This window comes from Pan paniscus, chromosome 11 (assembly GCF_029289425.2).
Source record: "Pan paniscus chromosome 11, NHGRI_mPanPan1-v2.0_pri, whole genome shotgun sequence".
NCBI lineage: Eukaryota > Metazoa > Chordata > Mammalia > Primates > Hominidae > Pan > Pan paniscus.
This window is the reverse complement of record NC_073260.2, coordinates 31,734,729-31,746,671: the sequence shown is the minus strand read 5'-3', so window position 1 is coordinate 31,746,671 and position 11,943 is coordinate 31,734,729. Positions and strand designations below refer to the sequence as shown.

At 44.4% G+C, this 11,943-nt stretch overlaps 1 non-coding gene across 1 annotated transcript; it reads right to left on the bottom strand.

Moving 5' to 3' along the window:
* Positions 1-793: 793 nt before the first annotated feature.
* LOC112440955 (U6 spliceosomal RNA) lies at positions 794-900 on the bottom strand. Its single transcript, XR_003028932.1, has one exon. It is a non-coding gene; the product is annotated as a U6 spliceosomal RNA (small nuclear RNA).
* Between the last annotated feature and the right edge of the window lie 11,043 nt (positions 901-11,943).

Genomic DNA, 11,943 nt, shown 5'->3' with positions numbered 1-11,943 from the left:
CAAGTGTCTGATTTAGAGTAAGTGCTCAGCAAATCCCAGTTAAATAGAACCAATGAAAGCTTGGGAATTTACAGCAGATTTTAAACGGTAGCAAACACATACATAGATTAGAGGGGTTATCAGAAGGAAAACCTGTGTAAATCAGGGAAGGTTTATAGAGGTAAGGTTGGAAGGTTCAGCTTTTGTAGATGCTGTCAAAGAACTTTCAAAGTGGTTGTACCTTTTTATTTTTCTACCACCAATGTATGAGAAATGAATATAGAGGGTACTTTTAGCCTTTTTAATTTTAGCTATTCTGGCAGGAGAGGAGAGATATTCTATCATGGTTTTATTTTGCATTTTCTTGGTGACTAATGATTTTGAGCATCATTCCATATGATTGTTAGCCATTTGAATATCCTTTTTGTAAAGTGTCTGTTCAAGTCTTTTGCTCACTTTCAAAAATTATATTGACTATTTTTATATATTATGAATGCAAGACCTTTGTTGGATTTATGGACTGTGAATCTCTTCTCTGAGTATGTGGGTCAACCATTTACTGTTCATGGTCTCTTTCTATGGAAGAAGTTCTCAATTTTAACAAAAACCAGTATGTCGATTTTTTAAGGGTTAGTTCTTTTTGTGTACTATTAAAGAAATCCTTACCTAATCCAAGATGATAAAGATATATTCCTATTTTTGTTTTAGTTTTATTTTAGGTTTGGGGGTACATTTGAAAGTTAGTTAATGTAGGTAAACTCATGTCATGGGGGTTTGTTTTACAGATTACTTCATCACCCAGGAATTAAGCCCCCAAAATATGGGACGCTTCACAAATTTGCATGTCATCCTTACAAAGGGGCCATGCTAATCTTCTCTGTATTGTTCTCATTTTAATATATGTGCTGCTGGAGCAAGCACAAACATTTTTTAATGAAATCTTTTTTCCTCAATCAAAAAGAAATGCATGAATATGGTTTTAAAAATTCAAAGAGTCTGAAGGATAATAAAATGACAACTAAATCTTCTAATTGTCATGACCAAGTTCTCCCCAAAGGCAACCACTATTAACACCTTTTTTGTACAGGCTTATAGATATTTTCTAGATATATATTTATAAAAATATGTGTATGAATATTCCTTTTACTCATTCACCAAATGGTACATATTAATAAGGCTGTCCTGTACATTACTATTTTTGTTCAACAGTGTATCTCAGCGATTTTTCCCTATTGACCCCTTTGAAATGACCTCACTCCTTTTAAGGGCTTGCAGATAATTGTTTTGTATACAAGCTTTATAATTTAAAGCTACTGACCCCTCCTAAAGGGATGAGTTAGATTGTGTTTAGTCTTTTCTTATGACAAACAGTGCTGCAATAAACATCCTTGTGCATAGGACTTTGTGTGAGCAATGAAATGACTTGTTCCAAGGGTATGGATGTTTATAATTCTGTTAACTCTGGCCAAATTATCAAAAAGGTTATATTGGCTTTTATATACTCCAGCAGCATGTGAGGGTGCATTTCCTTTCTCTGGAGGGGTAGAATTTTTTTTCTTTTTTTCTTTTTTTTTTTTTTTGAGATGGAGTTTTGCTCTTGCTGCCTAGGCTGGAGTATAGTGGCATGATCTCAGCTCACTCTCACTGCAACCTCCGCCTCCTGGGTTCAAGCAAGTCTCCTGCCTCAGTCTCCTGAGTAGCTGGGATTGCAGGTGCCCGCCACCACACCTGGCTAATTTTTTTTTGTATTTTTAGTAGAGATGGGGTTTCACCATGTTGGTCATGCTGGTCTCGAACTCCTGACCTGAGGTGATCCACCCACCTCAGCCTCCCAAAGTGCTAGGATTACAGGTATGAGCCATCGCACCCGGCCGGATTTAAATAAGAAGAGCAATGAAGAGAACACTTTTCATAGAAGGAACAGCATAAACAAAGGCTTACAGTGGAGTTTTCCAACCTCGGCACTATTGAGTGTTTTGGCTGAATAATTCATTGTTGTAAGGACTGTCCTGGACATTATAGGATGTTTAGTGGTATCCCTGGCCTCTACCTACTAATGCCAATAACAAGCCGCCCTCTCTGCCCCTTAGGTGTGACAACCTAAAATGTCTCCAGACGCTGCCAAATGTTTTGTGGGGGACAAAATTGCACTGGGTTGAGAATCATGACTTAGAGGTTGGGATGATCAGGGGTCAGGCTGTGGGGGGATTTGTGTTTGTGTGTGTGCGTATGTCTATACAAGTGCACAGTGAGCACAGGGTAAAATCGAGAAGGCTGGTGGGGTGTTAACCCTAGAAAGCTTCACAGTTAGTCTGAGGAGAGATGTATTTCTTCTCTTGCTTTCCTCTCCTTTCATAAAAACCCACATGGTGGAAACCCATCCCTTTTTTTTTTTTTTTTTTGGTTAGGAGAGAAAGCCACACACTAACCCTTCATCCTCTTCGTTATTACTGAGCAACCCAGGGCAGGCGCTTTAAGTGCATACAGGTTGTTCATGATCTTTAGTATCATTGTAATCTCACAACAACACATGGGGGTCCTGATCAACATGCGAAGGGCTGGTCTACAGATGGGGAAATAGAGGCTCAGGGAGAGAAGTTGAAGCCATTGTCCTTTCTGGCCCTTGTGTGGCTGCACGTCTCCACAGCTCTACTCTGACAGGCTTGAGCAGCCAGCTTTGCTGCTGCCATCACTGAAAGCCCAGTATAAAGTCATTTGGATGCTTTTAGTCATTATTTCCATCATCTGTTGAGCCTCAGAATAGGCTTTAAGTCATTATTCTTTCTCTCCTCACGATTTGGTTTATTTTTGGAAGTGAAATCAATGGATTGTCTTTTGCTTTCTTTCAGAAAACTCTTTGCTGCGTTTCTAACCACACCCAGGAGTAGGCATGTGGTAGATGCTCATGGAATGTATGACAGCCCCTCTCTGGCTCAGTTTCCTAATGGGCCAGATGATAGCTACGCTCCCGTACTGTGCAGGTCTCATTGTGTTATTATTAAGTTCACTGCTTGGCAGAGATAACATGTTAACTCATAGTAATAAATAACTATGAATATGTGACTTCACCTTCTAATAAAGTACGTAGTCCATAGTAGGAGCTCAGTAAATGTTTGTTGAATGATGAAGTATATAATCACCTGGTTATCTGGGAGCAGTACCACCCAGGCAAGCGGAGCACCTGCCTTAGGTCCTGGGCCTCAGGTGTCTTGCACTTTATTTATTTATTTAATTTTTTTTCTTGAGACAGAGTCTTGCTTTGTCACCCAGGCTGGAGTGCAGTGGCACGATCTCGGCTCACTGCAACTTCTGCCTCCTAGGTTTGAGTGACTCTCGTGCCTCAGCCTCCCATGTAGCTGGGATTACAGGCATGTGCCACCATACCTGGCTAGTTTTTGTATTTTTGGTAGATACGGGGTTTCATCATGTTGACCAGGCTGGTCTTGAAGGGCTCTTGTACTATAGAATGCTGTCCTTAACATCTTCTAAGCCCTTCCAGTGACCAAGACTGGCCAAGGCCAGTTGTGCCAACCAGACAGGGTGCTCTAGGCCCAACCTCCACCATGTCAGCCCCTGTCCCTGTTTTCTCTCCTTTGGAATGTTCTTCAATTCGCTTCTTAGTACAGGGGGTCGACCAGATGCCCTAGGAGACCTCTAAGGTTTACACCTATGAGATTGTCTCAGGGACCCCTGACCAGGCCCAATTCCAAAAGGGCTACTGGGAGAAAGGATCTTTACTTCCAGCCAGAGAGTATTTCTTTTGCAGTATCACATGAAGTTGGGTGATTGGAATGCTGCTTAAACATTGATTTTAGGTAACTCAAATTATTTATATATACAGGGACCCCACAGAAAACATTTGCATAGGCCTTCACATGCCTTAGGGCTAACCATGTCTAATAGATCATCATTCATTCATTCAGGCAGTCATTCAATGAATTCATGCCTTCAACTGACCCCTCAATTAACTAGTGTAGGCCCTATGATAAGTGCTATGCTATTATTATTATTATTATTATTATTATTATTATTAGCAGAGTGAACACATGCATCGGACCCCAGGCAAAGAAGTGGAGAACACAGCCAGTGTGTGAGTTGGTTAGCAACGTACAGTAGGTCATTCCCACAGAGGACATAACATCAGAACTTAGGTCTTAGAGAACGGCCAGAATTTTTCCAGGAGGGACATGTCATGTTTAGGGAGGAGAAAATAATTCTATGGGTCTAAAGGCTGCAGAGAGGGCTGGGAAGAGATGGCACATGAGCTGGAAAGACAGTTGTGGCCACAACATGAAGGACCTGTTGTCAGGCTGAGGTTTCTGCGCATCTTTTCTGAAGACATTAGAGAGCAATTAAATGTTTTTTAGCCAGGAGGGAGATGGTTAGATATCTAGATTAGAAAGTTCATCCCAAGGGCTGGGTGTGGTGACTCACGCCTGTATCCCAGCAATTTGGGAGGCAGAGGCGGGTGGACCACATGGTCAGGAGTTCAAGACCAGCCTGGCCAACATAGTGAAATCCCGTCTCTACTAAAAATACAAAAAATTAGCCAGGAGTGGTGGCAGGTGCCTGTAATCCCAGCTATTTGGGAGGCTGAGGCAGGAGAATCACCTGAACCTGGGAGGCGGAGGCTGCACTGAGCCAAGATTGCGCCACTGCACTCCAGTGCGAGACTCCGTCTCAAAAAAAAAAAAAAAAAGAGAAAGTTCATCCCAATTGGCTGTGGGCTGTGTGGATATTGGGTTGGAGGAAAGCAAAACAGGAGTCAAGGTGACTCCTCTGGAAGGTCCAGCCAGGTACAAGGCAACCAGCGCCTGGTGAAATGTGGCAACCCCAAGAAAGGAGGGGCTGGGAAGTCACAGATAGTTCCCAAACTCTGAAAGATTCTGAGAAGCAGAGTCAATATCTCCTCTCCACGAGGCTGGCTTCTTTTGTAATCCAGCTGCCTGGCTGAGCACTTTCTCTTTTCTTTCCTTCCTAATCACTTTCCCCTTCTCTCCTAATCTGATGACATGAGACCAGCTGTTGAAACAAGACTCTCTTCTGGATGGAGAGGAAGCTGAAATCAACAGTATCCTAGGCAGTCCATGCTTAGGAAGACCTTCCCAGAAAAGCCTGCAGAGCCTAGGTGGAGGCAGGGATTATGTGTTCAGTCTGCATGGAAAAGCTTCTGGACTTATCCCAAGGGGCTCTGCTGAGCAGTTCAGAGACCTTCAGAGTGGCCTCAGGCAGGTGGCCCCAGCTTCTTCGAGAGCGCAGGAGAGGGGCCTGTGGTTTCTCTTTCATGACATGCACCCACTGCGCTGGTCCGAGAACCCCCTGCAGGATTCGTCTTCGCCCCAGGGTGTATGGATCCCCATCAGGACTGGTTGCATCTCTGGAAATGACCTCAGTCTTTGGAATATTTGTTCTTTTTGGCTTATCAAACAATGTCCTCATTTTGCCAGAGGAAAAGGGAAAGAGACTCTCTGAACGAGCAGGCCATCCTTTGTTCTGGGCCCATAAATCTGGCGCGAGCACATGTCCAGCTTTCCCGCCCCCCACTGCATCATTGTCCCACTGCTGATTAATAGGTCAGAGCTAACTTTAAACTGGCATTTCCTGACCAGCCCCTCTCCCTGCCTTCGACCCTGCCTGGCTGTTCTTTAAAAATCTGCTGTATTTTAGAATATGGTTTCACTCTGTCCCGCGGCCTCCGCCTCACACTGTGTTCCAAGGTGACTGCGTTGTCTGGTCAAAGCCGTCTGTGCTATTCCTGAGTTGGCAGAATAAGGGCTGAGGCAGAGGGGTGGGCGCACAGCTGAGTTCGGGCTGTCTCAGGGTGTTTGAGCCACCGCTGGTCTATCTAGTCTCAGAAGCACATACCAGGGCATGATCAGAAGGGCTGCGTGGACAGAGGATGTGACAACAAGTATGACACGGTGTTTTATTTTGCCTTTGTTTTTCTTCATGTCCTGCGACTGTGTGGTGTCTCAACCATGCAAAATAATGTAGAAGAGTGGGTCCCAACATGAAGATGTTCTTGATGTTGACTGAGTAAGGTAGGATACAAAAGTTGAGTATCTCTATTATCTAGCCAGATAGTTTTTATGGTAACTATGTTGTACTTGGTTAACAAGGAGGTATTCCTCAAAAGTGGCTTTAGTTTGAGTTGTCTCTTTTGTTTTTTTTTTGGAGATGGAGTCGGACTTTGTCATCCAGGCTGGAGTGCAGTGGCACGATCTCGGCTCACGGCAAGCTCCTCCTCCTGGGTTCAAGTGATTATCATGCCTCAACTGCCCAAGTAGCTGGGATTACAGGCACGCGCCACCACATCTGGCTAATTTTTGTATTTTTTGTAGAGATGGGGTTTCACCGTGTTGACCAGGCTGGTCTCGAACTCCTGACCTCATGATCCGCCCACCTCAGCCTCCCAAAGTGCTGGGATTCCAGGCGTGAGCCACCGCGCCCGACCTGAGTTGTCTCTTAACTCTGGGCTAAGCCACACCATCTCCACCTATGACTACAACCTCCTGCTTGTCAAGAACCCAGTTAATAAGAATTCCAATGGCATTTCCTACCTTAGGCAGTCAGGCTGAAAACCAGCTCATGGGACAGTAACGGCCACATATTGAAAACCTACTGATATCAGGCTGCAGCAGAGGGAAGCTAAAGCATCTTACGCAGATTACCTCACTTAGGAGTTGCAACAACACATTGTTATCCCCACATTACAGGGAGGACATGAAATTCAGAAGAGGATAAGAAGCTGGTCCACGGTCATACAGCCAGTCCGTGAGAGTGGAAATGTCAATCCAGGTGTTTCTGATGACAGTAGCTGTGCTCTTCCTAGTGTTCTGTTTTCCTGATGGCCAACCTAGGATTCCAAAAACACAATTACCTTGCAAAATGCTCAAGAAGCAGCCAGGCACGGTGGCTCACGCCTGTAATCCCAGCACTTTGGGAGGCTAAGGCGGGTGGATCATGAGGTCAGGAGTTTGAGACCAGCCTGGCCAACATGGTGAAACCCCGTCTCTACTAAATATGCAAAAATTAGCCAGGCGTGGTGGGGCATGCCTGTGATCCCAGCTACTCAGGAGGCTGAGGCAGGAGAATTGCTTGAATCTGGGAGGTGGAGGTTGCAGTGAGCTGAGATTGTGCCATTGCACTCCAGCCTGGGTGACAGAGTGAGACACCATCTCAAAAAAAAAAAAAAAAAAAAAAGTTTAAAAAAAATGCTGAGGAAGCTCAGCGAGAGACAGACCTTCCGCATGTCTGCATCTGCTGGTAACTGAGAGCCTGGCTGGAAGGTCAGGGAGGTTGAAAAAGTGATGAGTTCCACTGTGCAGCCACAGGGGTATCCCTTACACTCAATGAATATGCCTCTTTTACTTCAGCTTGGGGTCTGAGACAACTGCGTACTTCTGGACCCCTAAGCCTTTCAGTAGTAGTGACATCAAGGATAATGAAGCGCACAGAGCTCTTGTGGCCTGTTTCTCTGTTTTCCCCCCACATTGTCAGCTGCCCAGGAAAATGGATTCGCCGTAAATAAAGAGGCTCCCAAGCATCCAACAGAAACAAACAATGAGTGACATTGAGGAAATCTAGTTAGTATCTTCAAAAATCCTGGTTTTGGGAAGCCCTAATTCCTTCCACATTTCCATCACTGGACTCTTGGAATTAATAGTGTTCTAGATTGGTGGCACAAAAGACTGAGATACACTGAAATCACTCATGAGACATTTTTTTAAAAAGGCAAAATAAAACAATCTGTTATCCTTGTCACACACCCTCTTTCTGTGCAGTCTCCCAGTGGTGTTTAGGTGTGATCATCCAAGATCAGATGTGCCAGAGTTACTACTGAAACTTTTGAAATTATGATATCCAAAAAGAAAAATACAAAAACCACCCTCAATCTCATCACAAAGATAAATCTGTTGTTGACATTTTGGTGTATTTTTCTGTAGTGTGTGTGTGTGTGTGTGTGTGTGTGTGTGTATACACATCTATCTATAGGACCAGACAATAGATACACCATTATGCCTTCGAATCCATGAGGCACTGGTTCTAGGACCAAAATCCACAGACATTCAAGTTCCTTATCTAGATAAAATGGTGTAGTATTTGCATATATGCCACGCGCATCCTCCCATATACTTTAAATTATCTTTAGATTACTTTTAATACCTAATACAATGTAAATGCTATGTAAATAGTTGTTATACCATATTGTTTAGGGAATAATGACAAAAAACTCTGTATATGTTTAATACAAACAAGGCCATCCTTTTATTTATTTATTTTAATTTTGTTTTTTGTTTTTTGAGATGGAGTCTCTTTCTGTTGCCCAGGCTTGAGTGCAGTGGCATGATCTTGGCTCACTGTCACCTCCGCCTTCCAGGTTCACGGAATTCTCCCTGCCTCAGCCTCCCGAGTAGCTGAGATTACAGGTGCCTGCCACCATGCCCAGCTAATATTTTTTTTTTATGGAGTCTCGGTCCCATCACGCAGGCTGGAGTGCAGTGGCGCGATCTCGGCTCACTGCAATCTCCACCTCCTGGGTTCAAGTGATTCTCCTTCCTCAGCCTCCCGAGTAGCTGGGATTACAGGTGTCCGCCACCACACCCGGCTAATTTTTTTATTTTTAGTAGAGATGGGCTTTTGCCATGTTGGCCAGGCTGGTCTCGAACTCCTGACCTCAGGTGATCCACCCACCTTGGCCTCCCAAAATGCTAGGATTATAGGCATGAGCCATTGTGCCTGGCAGCCCCCCTAATTTTTGTATTTTTAGTAGAGGCGGGGTTTCTCCATGTTGGCCAGGCTGGTCTCGAACTCCTGGACTCAAGTGATCTGCCTGCCTCGGCCTTCCAAAGTGCTGGGATTAAGGAATGAGCCACCACGCCTGGCCGATTCTAAAATATTTTTGATCTGGGATTGGTTGAATCCATGGATGCAGAGCAGAACCCCCAGATACAGAGGGCTGACTGTACTCAAATAGGATTATAATATACATACCCTTTTGTATGCTGCCTCACTCAGTCAACATCAAGAACATCTTTCTGCATCAGTACCTTCTTCCACAACATCATTTTGCATGGTTGAGTAGTATTCTGTTACATGGATGTATCATAACATTTTAAACCCACTTCCAATTTTGCTGACTACCGATTTTGGTTAGTCTCAAGCATTTATTTATTGAGTCCTTTCCATGTGCTGAATGCTTTGCAAATCCTATGACTTGATGGGAGGCAGTGCCTGGTGATGGAGAGGCTTCCATTCAAATTCCATCACTGTTCTTTACTAGCTCTTTGACTAAGTTACTGAACTTCTCTGGGTCTCAGCTACCTCCTGTGGAGAATATGGGTAATGGTACTCTCCTTAAAGGACAATGGTAAAAATGAAGTGAGAAAAGATACAGAGTGTGGCCAGCAAATGGTAGCTGTCACTGCTGCAGTGGAGGGTGTCCTGTCCCACTTGAGGGAAAGTGGTCAGAGACAGTGTCTGTGTGGGACTCAGAGCCCAGGGTTAGCCCTGAAGGGACACAGTTGGGCTGAACAGATGAAGTGGGGAGACTTGCGAGCACCTGCTTTGGAATCCATTGCCCTGGGCCTCTGCTTTCGTTATCCAATATGGAGCCAGGAGTCTGGGGAAGGACAAATGGTAGAGACTTCAGTGGAGAAGTGCTATTGACAAATTTGTTGGCATCCGGGCACTGAAGTGGGAATAGGAACTGTGGACCTTGCCGGCTGGGTTTGCTTAAGGTTATGGTGCTCCAGGTTGACTGTGGAGGTGACTCTAGGCCTTTCAGCTTCCTCCAGCTAAGCATTAGATAGGAGTTAAGGGCTTAGGTTGGAAAGTCTCAGACAGATCTAAGATCCAGTCCCTGCTCTGTCATTTCTCTGATATTCAATCTCCTTATATATAAAATTGAGACAATAATACTTCCTCGGCTTGTCGTGGTGGCTCACACTTGTAATCCCAGCACTTCGGAAAGTGGAGGTGGGTGGATCACCTGAGGTCAGGAGTTCAAGACCAGCCTGACCAACATGGTGAAACCCCATCTCTACTAAAGATACAAAAAATTAGCTGGGTGTGGTGGTGCATGCCTGTAATCCCAGATACGTGGGAGGCTGAGGCAGGAGAATTGCTTGAACCTGGGAGGCGGAGGTTGCAGTGAGCCGAGATGGCGCTACTGCACTCCAGCCTGGGCGACAGAGCCAGACACCATCTCAAAACAAAACAAAACAAAACAAAACAAAACAAAAAAAACCCAGCCTCATAGGGAGGCTATGAAGATAATGTGAGCTAATGTATGTGAAGCTGACACCAGCTCAGGGCTAACCTGAAAACATACAATAGGTGGTGACTGCAGGTTTTCTTATCTACTTGTCCTACTTTTCCCACCTGCTCAAAGAAGCTGTACCTGCTGGGCGTGGTGGCTTATGCCTATAATCCCAGCACTTTGGGAGGCCGAGGCGGGCAGATCACCTGAGGTCAGGAGTTCAAGACCAGCCTGCCAACATGGAGAAACCCTGTCTCTACTAAAAAATACAAAATTAGCCGGGCGTGGTGATGCATGCCTGTAATCCCAGCTACTTGGGAGGCTGAGGCAGGAGAATCACTTGAACCCGGGAGGCGGAGGTTGCGGTGAGCTGAGATCATGCCATTGCACTCCAGCCTGGGCAAAAAGAGCGAAATTCTCTCAAAAAACAAACAAACAAACAAACAAACAAAAAACAAAAAGCTGTACCTTCCAAAAAGCCTCTCCTTGGTTCATGCAGACTTTGCCAATGGCCTGGTGTTTAGAGAGGAGGCAACGGCAGGAAATCAGGGATGGAGGGAAAAGTGAGGACGAAGTCTGAGCTTGAATCCTTCAAACAAACCTTGAGATTCAAGGTTCTGTTCCAGGCTGGATAGAGACTACTGGGAGATGGCTATGATCTGTGACCACACAGCTGGTGTGAGGCTCGGGAGAGATACTCTGAAGAAAAAAATAGCCCAGCAGCCTTGGGATTTTACACAATTTTTGCCTGGAGAAAGGATGCAAACCCAGACAACTTTTTGAGGTTTTTCTCCAGGATCTGCGGATGGCTTTAACACCAAGGCAGTGTGGTTCTCAAAGTGTATTCCACAATGAGATGAGCACAAACACTGAGAGCAAATGAGTGCATGGGAAATTTTGTAACTATTTGACAGTCATGTTATGTGTGTTCAATCTAATATAAAAAGGCTGAGTCTGTGTGTATTTTGTATGTCCTTTAAATTTTTACATTTCTAGTAATTCATTATATTTTACAAATGTCACAGTCTGTGCTAGATTAGTTAATTAAAGCAAAACAAAACAAAACTTACCCTCCCCAAAGATGCATGGAGAAGTGCTGCTTCGGGCCACTCTATAAATGTCACACATTGCTCTCCCTGGAGTTCCCAGCATTTTCACTTTCAGGGGCAAAAGTGAATGATGTATCAGAAAGAGCCCTTGGTTCTTGGCCTCCCCACGCCAGTCTAGCTGTGTGGTCTTGGAAAACCTCCCCTATGATCACTTTCATTATTTGTAAAATGAGGGTAATAAAACCCACCACATGGGATATAGTGAGATTCAATCTAGGGAAAGAGCATAATTGGATCTCTGGCCTATGATAGGTACTAAAGAATATTTGTTCCTTTTTTCTTTTCCCTTTGCAGTTTATTTGCATGTAGAAAAACTTAAGTGTTCTGCTTTCTTGGTCTCTTAAAAAGTATTTCCACCCATCCTAGTCTTTGCTTGTCCTAGGCTAATGGTGGTTCTTGCAATTTCCATCATAATGGTTCCAGTATTTTACATACATTTGCCTTTCCTTACAATGAGCCTGCTAGGCAGGAATAGTTTTTTTATTTTGAAAAAGAGAAAAGTGAAGTCAGAGAGTTTGAATGGCTTGCCCAAACTCATAGGGCTGTGACCAACAGTTGAAATCCAGGCCTGTCCAACTACTCAGCAACTTCAGA